Below are 13,908 nucleotides of genomic sequence, written 5' to 3'. Positions count from 1 at the left end.
GCAGCAGGTAAGTCTGTGATTCTTTGTGTGTGTTGTGTGTGTATGTGTTTTTATTTCTGTGTCTGCCTGACGGCAAAGTGACGGCCCGACATGTTATATTTGATTTTTGTTTATGCAGAAAGAATTGAATTAGCTGACAGCATATATTGCTTTTATTTTATTTTCAAAAAATTGTTTTCATATAATTTATCATATATGGCTTTTAATCATTTTTTGCATTCAACCTTCCTACCATATTTGTGGGTTTTTTTTGGCCGTCATACTCCCTTACCAAGGTACAGGAAATTTAAAGGCACAATGCCATCACAGTGTTTGACTCAACCTCGGTGTATTCAAATATCCAGATTAATTAATCCAGTCATTAATCAATTAATCCAAATAAATTAGTATATGCACCAACACACACTCCTGTTGTAGTTGTGGAGCTATGAAAGGGAACAAGCAATGATCTTTAAGGTAAACCTTATAAATTACAACAATCTTCTTGTTGGGAAAATTTGATAAGGCAGTTTAAAGAGTTCAATGGAAATAGCGTAATTCAAATTACATAGAAATGGCAAAGCATAGCTAAGGAACGGATCTCCGGGTTTGTGTGTGTTAGTGTGTGTTAGTGTGTGTATGTGTGTACGACGGTTTGTTTCCTCATCTTGAACCCCAGCGGGTTTTTTGTGACAGTCAGTAGAAGAGTGTTTGCCGTCGAACAGATGAAAAACCTGCAGGTCGCCATAATATCTGGCAACTGGCTATGTGTTTCCGTGCGTCCAGCTGAATCGCTCGCGTCTTGTCTGCTTACTCGCCTTAATTTACACGTCCCGCTCAAAGGTGGGATATTATTGGGATGCATCGTCAGATATTGACTGAGAAATGTTGCGTGAGGACATTGCCACCTGACAGAAATAATGGCAAAAGGCCTTTCAGACCAAACAGTTCTGGGGACTCCCTGAGGGCAACTAGGAACTGCAGCGGTCACCCGAGAACTAAATAGAGGTACTCCTCACTTAACGACCTACCTGTTTAATGACCGTTCAGACTTAAGACTAGCTCTCTGACCAGTCAGTACTGTACTGTGGCGTGTGTGCTGTGTGCACGGCATCTCAGCGTCAAGCATCTCATCGCGCATCACCGTTCTCACTCTGTGTCGTTCCCGCAGTCTGTCAGTATTCACTACACTAGCCTTCGCAATCGCCACGCTCCCTTACCGTGAAATAACATGGTTCCTAGCTTATCGACCAATTTGCTTAACGACCAGGTCCTAGGGACGGAACTCGGTTGTTAAGTGAGGAGTAACTGTTCCTTCAAGGGCTTCTTTTCTGGTTGCATTCGTACCACCAGTAGGAACGCTGAAGTAACGTAAGGTAAGGTTTCAGAACATGTTCCGTGTTGTATTAAGTCTATAAACTTTGACTGATTCCACCTTGTCAGCCCCCTAAAATCAATTTTTGAACAAATTTGAGAGGAGAAATAAGCAATCCAGTTTTTGAATCTTCACTCATATTAGATCTACAAGATGTAATTTAAAAGTTTGCTCCGACTTTCATAAGGGCTTGCATCGGGACACCGCACAGGGATTTTGTGTTTCATTCAATTAATGTTGGAAAGTAAAATCAAATAAATTAAATAAATACATCTACTTGGGCTGAAACAGATCACAAAACTCAGTTCGGATCGTATCACAGTTTTGAGTCACAGACCAGATCAATTTTCGGATCAGCAAAAGAAAAAGAAGGGAGACAAATATAACTTTGCTTTCCATTTATTCTGTAAAACACTGAATGTAAGGAACTTTTTTCCCATGGTCTTAAATGATAACAAAATTGGAGATGTCCAATGTTTACATAAAATCTTAAAATATATAAAATATTCAATATTCAATTGTTAAATTAACGTGCAATATGAGGCATGCATGATACCTTCTTCCTTTAAACATGGTAGTGTATGAAAAAATATAATAAGATCCTGAATTTAATTCCAATATGTAACTAGTATACTGTTCAATTTCTCACGTTTATAACAAACTACATTTCATGAAAATCAGAAATTCAGAATTACGCAAGTTACAGACAATTATATAGAGAAGTCTGCATCTATCAATACACATTGTATTTGTTTACTAACGGCTCTTGACCGCTCCAATATAGCGGACGAGCAGACACAGCGGCGACATACAGCAGTTCATTCACCACATGTTGTAAAGTAGCAGCAACATACCGTAAAGCAACGTACCGTAAAGCAGTCATTGCACTTCAGAGTGAAAAACAGCACGCATCCGTCTTGTCTATATTTTTTTCACTGCAACTCTGCATTGAGATTTAGGGAATTATTACTTTAAAAAGTTACAGCGGCAGTCAAACTGTATTTCACCATAATGGTTAAATTTTGCAATTAATCCGCGGTTCACATGCGAGCCGCAGCGTGGGGGTGACCCATACGGATCACGGATCAACTACTTTCTGTTACAACACTTATATCTACAATAAAAACACAATTTTTATTGTTTTTTATTGGTTATTTTTTTATTGCCGCCAAGTACGTTGGCCAGAGCGATGTTTTGGAAACAAATTGTGTGTAAATAAAGACTTGTTTACTTTAAATGAAGCATCTTATTTTTGGTGTAGGTTGTTGCCAGTGCTGGTGCTGCATTGGCTCATGTGATCAACCAATAACCGTGCACTTACGTCACTGAAGGTTCCTCTTGTGTCGTTTTATCCCTGCCCTGAAGTAGGGCCTAAATAAGTCCCTCAAAAACGTTCTAAGAATGACAATTGTTCCTAGTTCCTGCAGTGCAGACACAAAATGGGGGGCTTTCTCCAAAAGTTCTTAGAACTGTGAAAAGCTCAAAATGCCTGTCCTGGGAAATAACGGATTTGCGTAAGGATGGTTTTGGAAAGGACGCAACAACTAATACCATTCCCTTACCTCCATCTACTCTGGAGGAAATTAATGAGGGATTCTGCAAATTTCACCGATAACTTGTTGACGGGATATAAATATCCATGATGACATATATTCAACCAGTAATTGATGTTTATGTTTTTTTTCCCATAGACATCCATGCGTGACTTGGATTAATGACCCTCATTTCATTGACATTTCACCGAGCTGATCTTAGGTGCTTCGCCTAAGTTACTGTAGGAGGATGCTATTCAACGTGTCAGTTTCTCATTGGCTTGGATGTGAATGTAGGCCTTTTTACTGACCGTCAGTAAGGAAGGAAAGGTACACGTGGACGCAGTTCAGATTTATTCACCAACTGAATACAAATACAACAGAAACATTGTTGAATATATACTCATGTCAGGTATTTGGTCGATGTATATTTGTGATTCTGTGTGGAAAATAGTAATGAACTGTATTTTTGTGTAATAAATGTACATACCAAAAAACAAAACAAAATAAACATAAGATTACATAAGATGGATAAGATTATTTGTTTGGTTATTTATTTATGTATGCATTTAGCTACTTGTCTGTTTGTTTATTTATTTGAAATTCCCATTTGAGTACAGAAATAGCTGTGAGGTCAATAATAAATTACATTGTGGCAGTTCCTCCTACCACACGCCATCCAAGTGGCGTTTTCAGGGCCCTCCGGCACAGAGACAGAAAATGATGGGTTGTAGACACCAGATAAATGTAGAGAGGAGGCTGGATGGAAATAGCAAGGAGCAGATCGAACATGTCATGACAGGGCTCCTTTCCCTGAGTGAGTGTGAGGATGGGGTTTTTAAGCTGTTTTGCTCGTTAGCCCAACCAACGAGCAAGAGGTTATGCAGCCACCCTAACTCAATCATCTAGTTCCAGGTCAGGTGTGGCTGATCAAACCATCCCATCCCCCCACCATACTCCCAACACTAGACTGAGGCCAGGAAGAATTCCTGGCTGAAGCCTACTTCCCCCCTACCACCACCACCACCACCACTGTTGTGGGGGCTGCTTGGAAGGATGGCCTGGCTGCTGGGCTGCTGGATGGTCCCGACGGTGGCTGCTGGGTGGTGGAGCTAGACGCAGACAGTTACTCATTGTAGTTGCTGCAGCTGCTTCTCCCCGGTCCTCCGCCAGACCCCTAGGTGCTACTGCTGCCAGTTGGAAAAGGGTTGGTGCTGGGGCCGCCCGTTGACCCGCTGGTGGCTCCAGGGGGTCTTTGGCCCGTGTCCCCATCCCGTGCCGGAGAGTCCCTGCACAGGTGCCACTGCAGCAGTTTCTTCTACTACACACCATCCAAGTGGCATTTTCAGTGCCCTCCGGTACAGAGACACTGAAAACGATGGGTTGTAAACACCAGTTTATTGTAGAGAGGAGGCTAGAGGAGGTGGAATTAGCCAGGAGCAGATGGACATGTCATGACAGGGCTCCTATCCCTGAGTGAGTGTGAGGATGGGGGTTTTAACCAGTTGCTCGTTAGCCCAACCAATGAGCAACAGGTTATGCAGCCACCCTGACCCAATCACCTAGATCCAAGTGTGGCTGCTCAAACCATCCCATCCCCACACAACATACATTATTTCGTAAATTGACCTTTTGGTTTTCTCGACCTCTCGTTTGATCTCTCCTTTGTATTTTAATATTTTGCAATTTTTTTCAGTTTTGTACACACAACATGTAAAAAATTCAAACAGTTAAATTTTTTTAATTATTCAAAGGATTGAAAGATATATAATCTTGCTGAATGTATTATGTACGTATGTCTATACTGCTCTACGTCTTATTGATGAGAATGATGTGTGTGAGAAAGAGCGGCAGACAGAGAGATGGGCAGACCGGACAGTTTTGGCAGTTATGAGGGTTTTTGACTGATGCGTCCATGCATGCTGTAGACAAATAATTGAACTCAGTGGTCAATGAAGTCTGTACACACACACACACAAATTCATTTAATTTCTTGGACGGTGGCACAGCACATTGCACTGGACCTGAACAACACAAATACATAATAATATAATTTCTATAATAATTTTATTTATATATATATACTGTATATGTATATGTAATTTCTCTTTTTAACTGATGTGTGTCAACTTTGAATCCCCTTTTTTGTGGCCTCTGGTGGGTTCACCTCACTCATGCATATCATGTCTATCAAAGTAATGGTTGTTTTCTCTCATGTTTAAGTGTATGTGTGTTTAAGTGTGTGCATGTGTGTGTGTGTGTGTCTGTGGGGGGGGGGGGGGGGGGCATGGAGTGGCAATCCATGGGCTCTGTAGGAAATCTTGAATATTATTGAATATTTCTGCAGAGACGTCTGAACAGTAGTGCTTGTTTTTAATCTGAAAAATATACCTTATATAACCCTGAAATTGTTCAACCCCTTTAATCAGAACCTAGTCTGGTAGGGATAGCTCTCCTTCACTTCCCGATAAATAACTGACAGCCAAAAATGTAACTGTCAATGACAGGCTAAAATTAAACATCAAGACACAAAAAGCTATTAGTGTAGGTATTGTCTATGCGTGGGGTGAGATAGTTCAGATTAAACCGAAAACACAACGATGGTCACTTAGTCTAAGTTTATTGCATAGAAGATTAATCAGCTGGAAGCACTTCACAAGTCACAGAAAAGTAAAGAGCATCTCTCATGGTCACATGGACCGTTACTGTGAGGGTGTCACAAAGGCAGTTGCTGAGCGTGTAGTCATATGCATAGGTCACAAAGGCAGTTGCAATTGTTTTAGCAGTTTCAACATGTTTCATCATCTTGGTCGGTATTTTCCATTACATCCCCCCCCTATAATTGATCTTTTAATCAACACATATAAATTTAAAATAACGTTCACACTGTTAGTCAACACGTCATTGAAAAATAACGTTCACACAGCTGGCAGTACTCCTTCCAGCATGGGCCCTTCGTCGTTGGCATAGCGAGGGACCCATTTGAGTGGTATGGCAGTGAATTGGCCTTGGCGTACAATTTGATTCTCCAGGGTCCGGCTGTGGAGGTTACGTAACACAGGATTAATACAACAAAACATTAACGCGAAAACTGTGAGAATGGCTACAAATATCATGGTGTATCTGGCTAACATTGCTCCGTAACTATTGAAAAGATCCTCCAACCACCCAGGAAGCGGGTCAAATGTCGGGTGTCGGCTCGCGACACGGCAGTTCGAGATTGTCTCAGTAGTGGACAGGCAGAAGCCATCGGTGTTGCAGGGGTAGGCAGCTTTGCACCCGCGGTGGTGGGGCCTGTTGTTGGGGCTATTGCTGAGGTTGTGATGCCCCAGATTACCAAACCGGCCGCGGTTGCCACGATCGTCAGGACTGTGAGCACTAGCCGCATCACTCCTGCTCGGCATAGTGGATTCCACAGCTGCATTGTATAAGGTCAGTTCGCTTACGTGTTCAGGGATGGGTTTCTGCCAACTGCAGGCGACGAGAGTCCCTATTGGATATCACCTCGCCTCTCTATCGGACTTCCCCCTTCTGCCTGAACCTTCCTTATACCGCTGTCCAGTCAGGCACTGCGGCCTACAGCTGGATCTTCTCCCCCTCCTCTGGGTGTTCCCTCCGACAGTGGCTGGCATGGATCCAGGTGGCCCTTTCTGCGACCTTCGCTGCCGATGCTGTGACAAGCAGGATCTGGTATGGTTCTCTCCACCTGGGGGCGCTCCACCTCCACCTTGACCACGATCCAATCTCCGGGTTGGAGGTCGTGGAGTGCGCATAGCGGCTGCGCATAGCAGTTAGCACTAATGGTAGACACGTCGCCCAGTCCATGCCCGTGTCCTCCATTGCCTTGGTCAGTTTGTTTTTTAACATACTGTTCTACCATTCCTCCACCCTGGGGGTAGTAGGCACATTGTGTTTGGACATTTACATGTAGGTAGGGGGCTAATTGTTTGAGGGCCCCATTCACAAAATGTGGGGCATTGTCTGGGGAGATTTTTCCCCCACCTTGGAATGATCTCTGTAATCAGTGCTTAAGCTACTGCTGCCACATCTGCCTTGACCGTTGGGAATACTTCTATCCATTTTGAAAACAGGTGAAATATGTTCACATTTACAGTATAGGTAAACTACTACTAGGCAATGTTGTATACCTTGGCATGGGTTGAGGGTGACGAAGTCAATCATTAGGTGGTCGAGCGGTGCATCCGGGACCAGTATCTCAGATGGTGCCGTTGGTTGGCTGCGACCAATGTTGTTAGTGGTACAAATTTCAAATTTTTTACAAAAATTTGTAGAGTCATTTATAAATTCCACTCCTCTTATGTCCCAGTGCTTCTGTATTTCACTCACCATTCCCCTCTTCGACACATGGTCCTTCCCATGTGTCAATTTCACGTTATAAGGGTATAAACATTTTGGGAGGAAGGGCTTACTATTTTGCCCCTCCCATATCCCGTTTACCAGGGTGCCATTTTTCTTCCATGAGGCTCCCTCTTGTTTCCCAATGTTCTGTTGGAATTCTTTAGGTTTTCCCACGAGGGGGTAGTTTCTATGGCTGGCACCTGCAGTGTGCTTTGTCGGCCCGGTCATTCCCTTGGGTAATGGATCAGGTTGGATCAGTTGTCCTATTGTGTGCATTTGCATACGGCTAATCGGGTCGACAAAGCGATGGCTTCCAGGAGAGCCTTGACCTGTTCTTTATTAAGTATTGGGTTACCATCTGATTTCAAAAAAACCCTTAACTTCCATAGGGCCAAGAAGTCGTGAATGACCCTGAAAGTGTTTTGGCTGTAGGTGACAGGAGACAGTAAGAGAGGGTTTGATAAACGCACTGCCAGGGCCATGCTGAAGGCCCTTTTCAGGTTCTCAAACACAGCGTCCGCGTCGTCAGTCCATTCTTCTTTGTCCTGGCCCCTCAGGTCATGACTGTGGGCCATATCCTGAAGGGTATGTGTGAGTCTTGCATAGTCAGTTATCCAGCTCCTGCAATATCCAGTGCAGCCTAGAAATGACATTAGCTGCTTCTTGGTGCGGGGGCAGGGTATTTTTAGAATCGCCTCTACCCCGGCGCTGCCCCACACTGGGCACACGCTGCTACGTGTATGGGTTAGGGTTAGGGTTAGGGTTATGTACATTCACCGGTGGACATCTTACACACACACACACACACACACACACACATACAGGTGGTCCCATCACACACGCACACACCACCTGGTTGCATTCCTCTCCTTTCCCCCCTCATTTGCTGCCATAATTATAACAGGAAGAGGCCACGTGACCAGTTGTAGTTCCAGTTTTCCTGGACGTAATTCACTGTTTTTCAATACATGTTGTCATCCAATGTTTATGTTTTTGTGTAAATGTTGTTTGTTTCTATGTTTATTTGTCTCACCTGTGGTGATTCTCCCCCTCTTGAAGTAGTGATCAGTTGTTTTTGGACCCAAACATGATAAATAGTTCTGTGCTCTTGTCATTCGCCCTATAGAACCAGAATCATTTTGATTAGTTCTTATTTAAATATGACATTCTCCTAAATTTACCTCATTGTTGAAGCAATGTTCAGAAGCTGAGTTAATGATCCCTGTGTTATCACTCAGGGACACTGTTGTCAGAGAGCTCTAGAGTAATTATCTTTTTGACACTGCCTGTTACAGTGGTAGACCTCTTTTTTCATCTTCTGATAATGTCTGCAAACAAAAACATTAAGCACCCAAGGGCTTTTCACACAGGCCCAAAGGACATTCCTATTTTTGCTAATATCCTGCTGAGAGACATGCCGACTCCTGCATTTCCAAGAAGGTCTGTGAAGACCTTGTATACAGCGAGCCAGTTTGGCCAACATCAAGCTGAATAACTTGGGGCATTTTCTGAACAACAAACAAAGTTCTGTTATGTGAAATGAAATGCAAGCGTTGCTGCTCCTCCTCTCCACCGACGAACATGAAGTGTTTGACCTCCAAGTGCAGCAAACGCACAATTGAGAAATGTGTTGTGCACAGTTGAGGAGCCTAATCAACGATGCTCTTTTGGACCAGCATTTGTCACTGCATCAGAAAAAACATCGAAGTGAATGACTGCAATCTGAATGTTTTTCTACTCCAACTGAGAGCTGTGGAATGACTGACCACCTGAAGTCCTGTAGGAAAATGATATCTGTGCGATTATCATGGCAGTTGCTTCTGTGTTCTGTGTTCTCAGCCATGGTTTTGTCAATCTGTCTATCCTGATAGTACACAGATTATTACATGTTCTCTAAGAAAAACAACATTGTAGTAAGAATATTGGTGAATTGAATGTACTCATTCTTAATCCTGTCCATCCTTGTCACTGCCAATGAAAATCTCAACATCTTCAACTCTGCCACCTCCAGTTCAGCCACCTGCCTTTTTATCAGTGCCACCTCCTCCAAACCGTACAACATAGCTGGTCTCACTACCGTCTTGTAGACCTTCCCCTTCACTTTTGCTGGAACCCTTCGAGTACCCTACCAGTATAATTCTTCTACACTCCTCCGGCATACTCTCCCTTTCCAGGATGGTGTTAAACAGTCTCGTTAGGATAGCCCCTACCATCTCACCTAAACACTTCCATGATTCCCCAGGTATGTCCTCTGGGCCAACTGCCTTTCCCCACATCATCCACTCTTCCCTCCCTCCCATTTTCTTCATTCATCAACTATCCCATTTCTTCTTCGCCAACCTCTTCTACTCTATGCTCTCCTGTACTTCCTCAGTCCACCACCAAGAGTCCTTGGCTTCCTTCCTCTTCCTGCATGATACACCGAGTAACTTCTTGGCCATCTCCGCTTCTGCAATTGTTTCCCAGTCATCTGGTAACCGTTCATTACCACCTATTGCCTGCCTTACCTCTTTCCTAAAACATATGCAACCTCCTCCTTTTTCAACTTCCACAATTTTATCTTTTTGTGGCACGGTGGCGCAGTGCATTGCACTGCTGCCTCACAGCAAGAAGGTCCTGGGTTCGATTCCCGCCTGGGGCGCTGTTGGCACCGTGCTCCGGCGGGTTATCTTCCAAAAACAGGAGCCTTTCTGTGTGGAGTTTGCATGTTCTCCCCGTGCTCACATGGGGTTTCCTCCACCTCACGTCAGTAAGGACCCCCACCAAAAACATGCACCCATCATCGTCTGACCAGCTATGGACACTTATCACCTGGTCCCCGGGCGCGTCCACGTACGCTGCCCACTGCTCCTGGCTGTGCCCCCGGAGGAAGGACAAGCCAGGATGGGTCAAGAGCAGAGGAGCCATTTCACCGGCCACCATCAAGCATGTGTGTGTGTGTGTGTGTGCAAGCATGTGTTGTGGAGTGTCGTGTGACAATTAAAGACTTTTTCTTCTTCTCTTTCTTTTCTCTTTATCTTTGGCTCTTCTTTCACTCTCTTCCTCTTCCTGGCCTCCAGAGTCATCCTGCAGACCAACATCCGATGCTGTCTAGCAACAGACTCCCCTACCACCACTTTGCAGTCACTAATCTCTTTCAGATTGTACCTCCTGCATAAGATGTAGTCCACCTGTATGCACCTTCCTCCACTCTTGTATGTCACCCTGTGTTCCTCCATCTTCTTGAAATACGTATCCACAACAGCCAATTCCATCATTTTGGCGAAATCCACCACCATCTGTCCTTCCACATTCCTCTCCTTGACATCATACCTACCCATCACCTTCTCGTCACCTACAGTATGTCTCTGATTCCTTCGCCAACATGCCCTTTGAGATCTGCTCCAACAACCACTCTCTCTCCCTTGGGGACACTCTCCACCACTACATCACTCACTAAAGAATTCTTCTTTCTCTTCCATCTCACACTCAACTTGGGGAGCATATGCACTGACCACATTCATTATCGCCCCATCAAATTCCAGCTTCATGCTCATCACTCTGTCCGACACTCTCGTCACCTCTAAAACACTCTTGACATATTCTTCCTTCAAGACTATTCCTACCCCATTTCTCCTGTCATCCACTCCATGGTAGAACAGTTTGTACCCGGCTCCAATACTCCTGGCCTTACTCCCCTACCACCTGGCCTCTTGTACACATGGTACATCTACCATCCTTCTATTCATCATGTCAGCCAGCTCTCTCTCTTTACCCTTCATAGTGCCAACATTCAAAGTTCCTACTCTCAACTCTACTCTCCTACCCTTCTTCCTCTCCTACTGTCTCCGGACACACCTTCCCCCTCTTCCCCTTTGAATTTAAATTAAATCATTTTCCAAAATTTTAGGAAAAGATTTAAGTAGTTAGTAAATTAAATGATTAAGTAGAAACAGAATTAGGCACAGATTATAGACAAAAGTGATTGCTTCATTGATTTGCAAATATGGTAATATTAGCCCTTCTTGGTTTTAGATGGTCTCAATTTGAATGATGGCTATTTTATTGTCATTATAAATATATATACATATATATATAATTTATTTTATTCAAGTAAAGGTGTTAACTTGATGGGAAATGCCAAATAACTTCTCAAGTTTTCTCTAATCAGACTGCAGAATGATGGGACTTATAGTTGAATATATAGTTGAATATTTAGTTATAGTTGTGCCTGGATCCTGGATTTCCTCACAGTCCGCCCCCAGGTGGTTAGGGTGGGGAAGCACATGTCCAGCTCCTTCACCCTGAACACAGGATTCCCCCAGGGCTGCGTCCTCATCCCCCTACTGTACTCCCTGTACACACATGACTGTGTGGCCAGGTCCAGCTCCAACACCATCATCAAGTTTGCTGACGACACCGTTGTCGTGGGCCTGATCACCAACTGTGATGAGAAGGCCTACCGCGAGGAGGTGGCTGACCTGTCACTCTGGTGCCAGGACAACAGCCTCCACCTGAACGTCAACTAAGGAGCTGATTGTGGACTTAAGGCGAGGATTACAACCAAGGTTGCACGCGCCCTTGGTGATTAATAGGACTTCAAGTACCTGGGAGTCCACATCACAGAGGATTTAACATGGACTTTACAATCAGACACTCTGGTGAGAAAGGTGAGGTAGCGTCTTCACCACTTCAGGCAGCTGAGGAAATTCCGGCTCTCGGTGAGGTTCCTCAAGTCCTTCTACTCTGGAGCAGTGGAGAGCATCCTGACAGGCAACATCACTGCCTGGTTTGGAAACTGTACTGCTCAGGACAGGCAGGCCCTGCAGAGGGTGGTGCGTTCAGCTGAATGTACCACTGGAACTACCCTCCCCTCCCTGCAGGACTTATACACCAGGAGGTGTAGTAGCAGAGCCCGCAGGATCATGAAGGATCCTCACCACCGCAACAACGGACTGTTCCAGCTGCTGCGGTCAGACTGCGCCTCCGCAGTCACGCAGCGAGAACAGAGAGACTGAGACTGAGTCATAGCCATAAGAACTGTCGATGCTGACCTCACCAGGGGTCCTCACTGAGTCACACACATAGGCTCCACTACCTTACTTTACTGTATGTAGCATACTGTACCACATTCTGTGTCACTGTTCTGGGTAGTTCGGTGTTACCGTATTGCTGCGCCGTACTGTTGAATACTGTGCTGTATATCTCACAAAGGCTACCTCACTTAAATGCACATATCTGTATATACATAATTAGCCTATCCCATATACGTAAGTCTATCCCATATACATAAGCCTATTCCCTTTATCTATTCTATTTTATTTTATTTTATTCTATATATTTTTATTTTATTCTATAGTATTCGACTTACTGCATTACATTTTAGGAATCAGTTAAGTGGTCTAGAAGAAATTCTTAGGTAGCTACTTCAGCCTTGGACATATTGTGTGTAATCACCGGGTGCGTTGCATTGACATTTCACTGCATATATGTATGAAAGTATGTATATGTATGTGACGAATAAACCTCTTGAATCTTGAATCTTCAATCTTGAATACTCCCTGGACAAAAGGTCATACTTGAAGTTCAAAGCTTAACCCATAATTATGGGATTTTTTAGGAGTTGGGTAACGGAAATTGACTGTGAGATAATGGATAACTGATCAAATGTTATTGATCAACGCCAGTTAACTGCTGGGATCTCAGGCTTATTGTTAGCAGTTATTAATTGTACCTTTCAGAATTATATAAAAAAACAGGAATATAGTATTGAATGCAAAATTTAAAAATATTTTGGTAGGTGAATCATATTTTTTCTTTACCATCTCTAGTTGCTTAAATTATTGTTGAAGTTCTGTGAAGCCTCCGTTTTCTTCTTCTGTTTTCTTCTCCCACATTACTGTAATTTATTTTGACTGATTTTGATTTTATTAATTGCAGCACATTCATTTGAATATTGATCGTTTATTGATCTGCTTGTGTCGTGGATACACAGGACTTCCTAAAATACTTAGAACAAGACATCAACATGAGCAACTTTCACTTCACTTACTCCAACTTCTCTTCTTCCCTCTTCTGGAGATTCACATGATTGGTACTTGATTAGAGGTACATGATTGGTACATACACTTGGTACTGTATGTACTGAGTCCTATCTCTCCTGCTAGTTTTTCATTAAATGAAAAACTAATAACCATGCATGATTTACACACTGTTAGTTATTTTGTAGCCTAATCAATATTCTATGGACATTATCTCCCACATATCAGACATTGTTATAATATTATTCTGTTGTTACACTAGGGTGCAACCATTTATTTTGCACTGAGACTATAACAATCTGGGAAATCACAGAATTATTCCACGTACTCCATTTTACAATTGTGGACCTATACCAAACATTGTTGTCATAATGTGTGTCTCTCACCCAAGTGTTTGAGTCTATATGCCCAGGTCAAAGCAACCCTACCCATCCCATTTGAAGGACCTCTACATGACCAGGTGACTGGTGGTGATCTCGCGACATCTTTTACAGAGGAAAAGCTGGAACTCTGCCAGATTCCTGGGGGCATGGATTTCTACGCTCATAAAAATATTGATACCTGTAGTGATATTGTGTTTGACGCTATGCTGCTGTCTAGCGTGTATATTACCTTTTCTTTGTAAGATGATTACTAATATGAT

This window comes from Zeus faber, assembly GCF_960531495.2.
Source record: "Zeus faber genome assembly, chromosome: 18".
Taxonomy (NCBI): domain Eukaryota; kingdom Metazoa; phylum Chordata; class Actinopteri; order Zeiformes; family Zeidae; genus Zeus; species Zeus faber.
Note: the sequence above shows the minus strand (reverse complement) of the source record.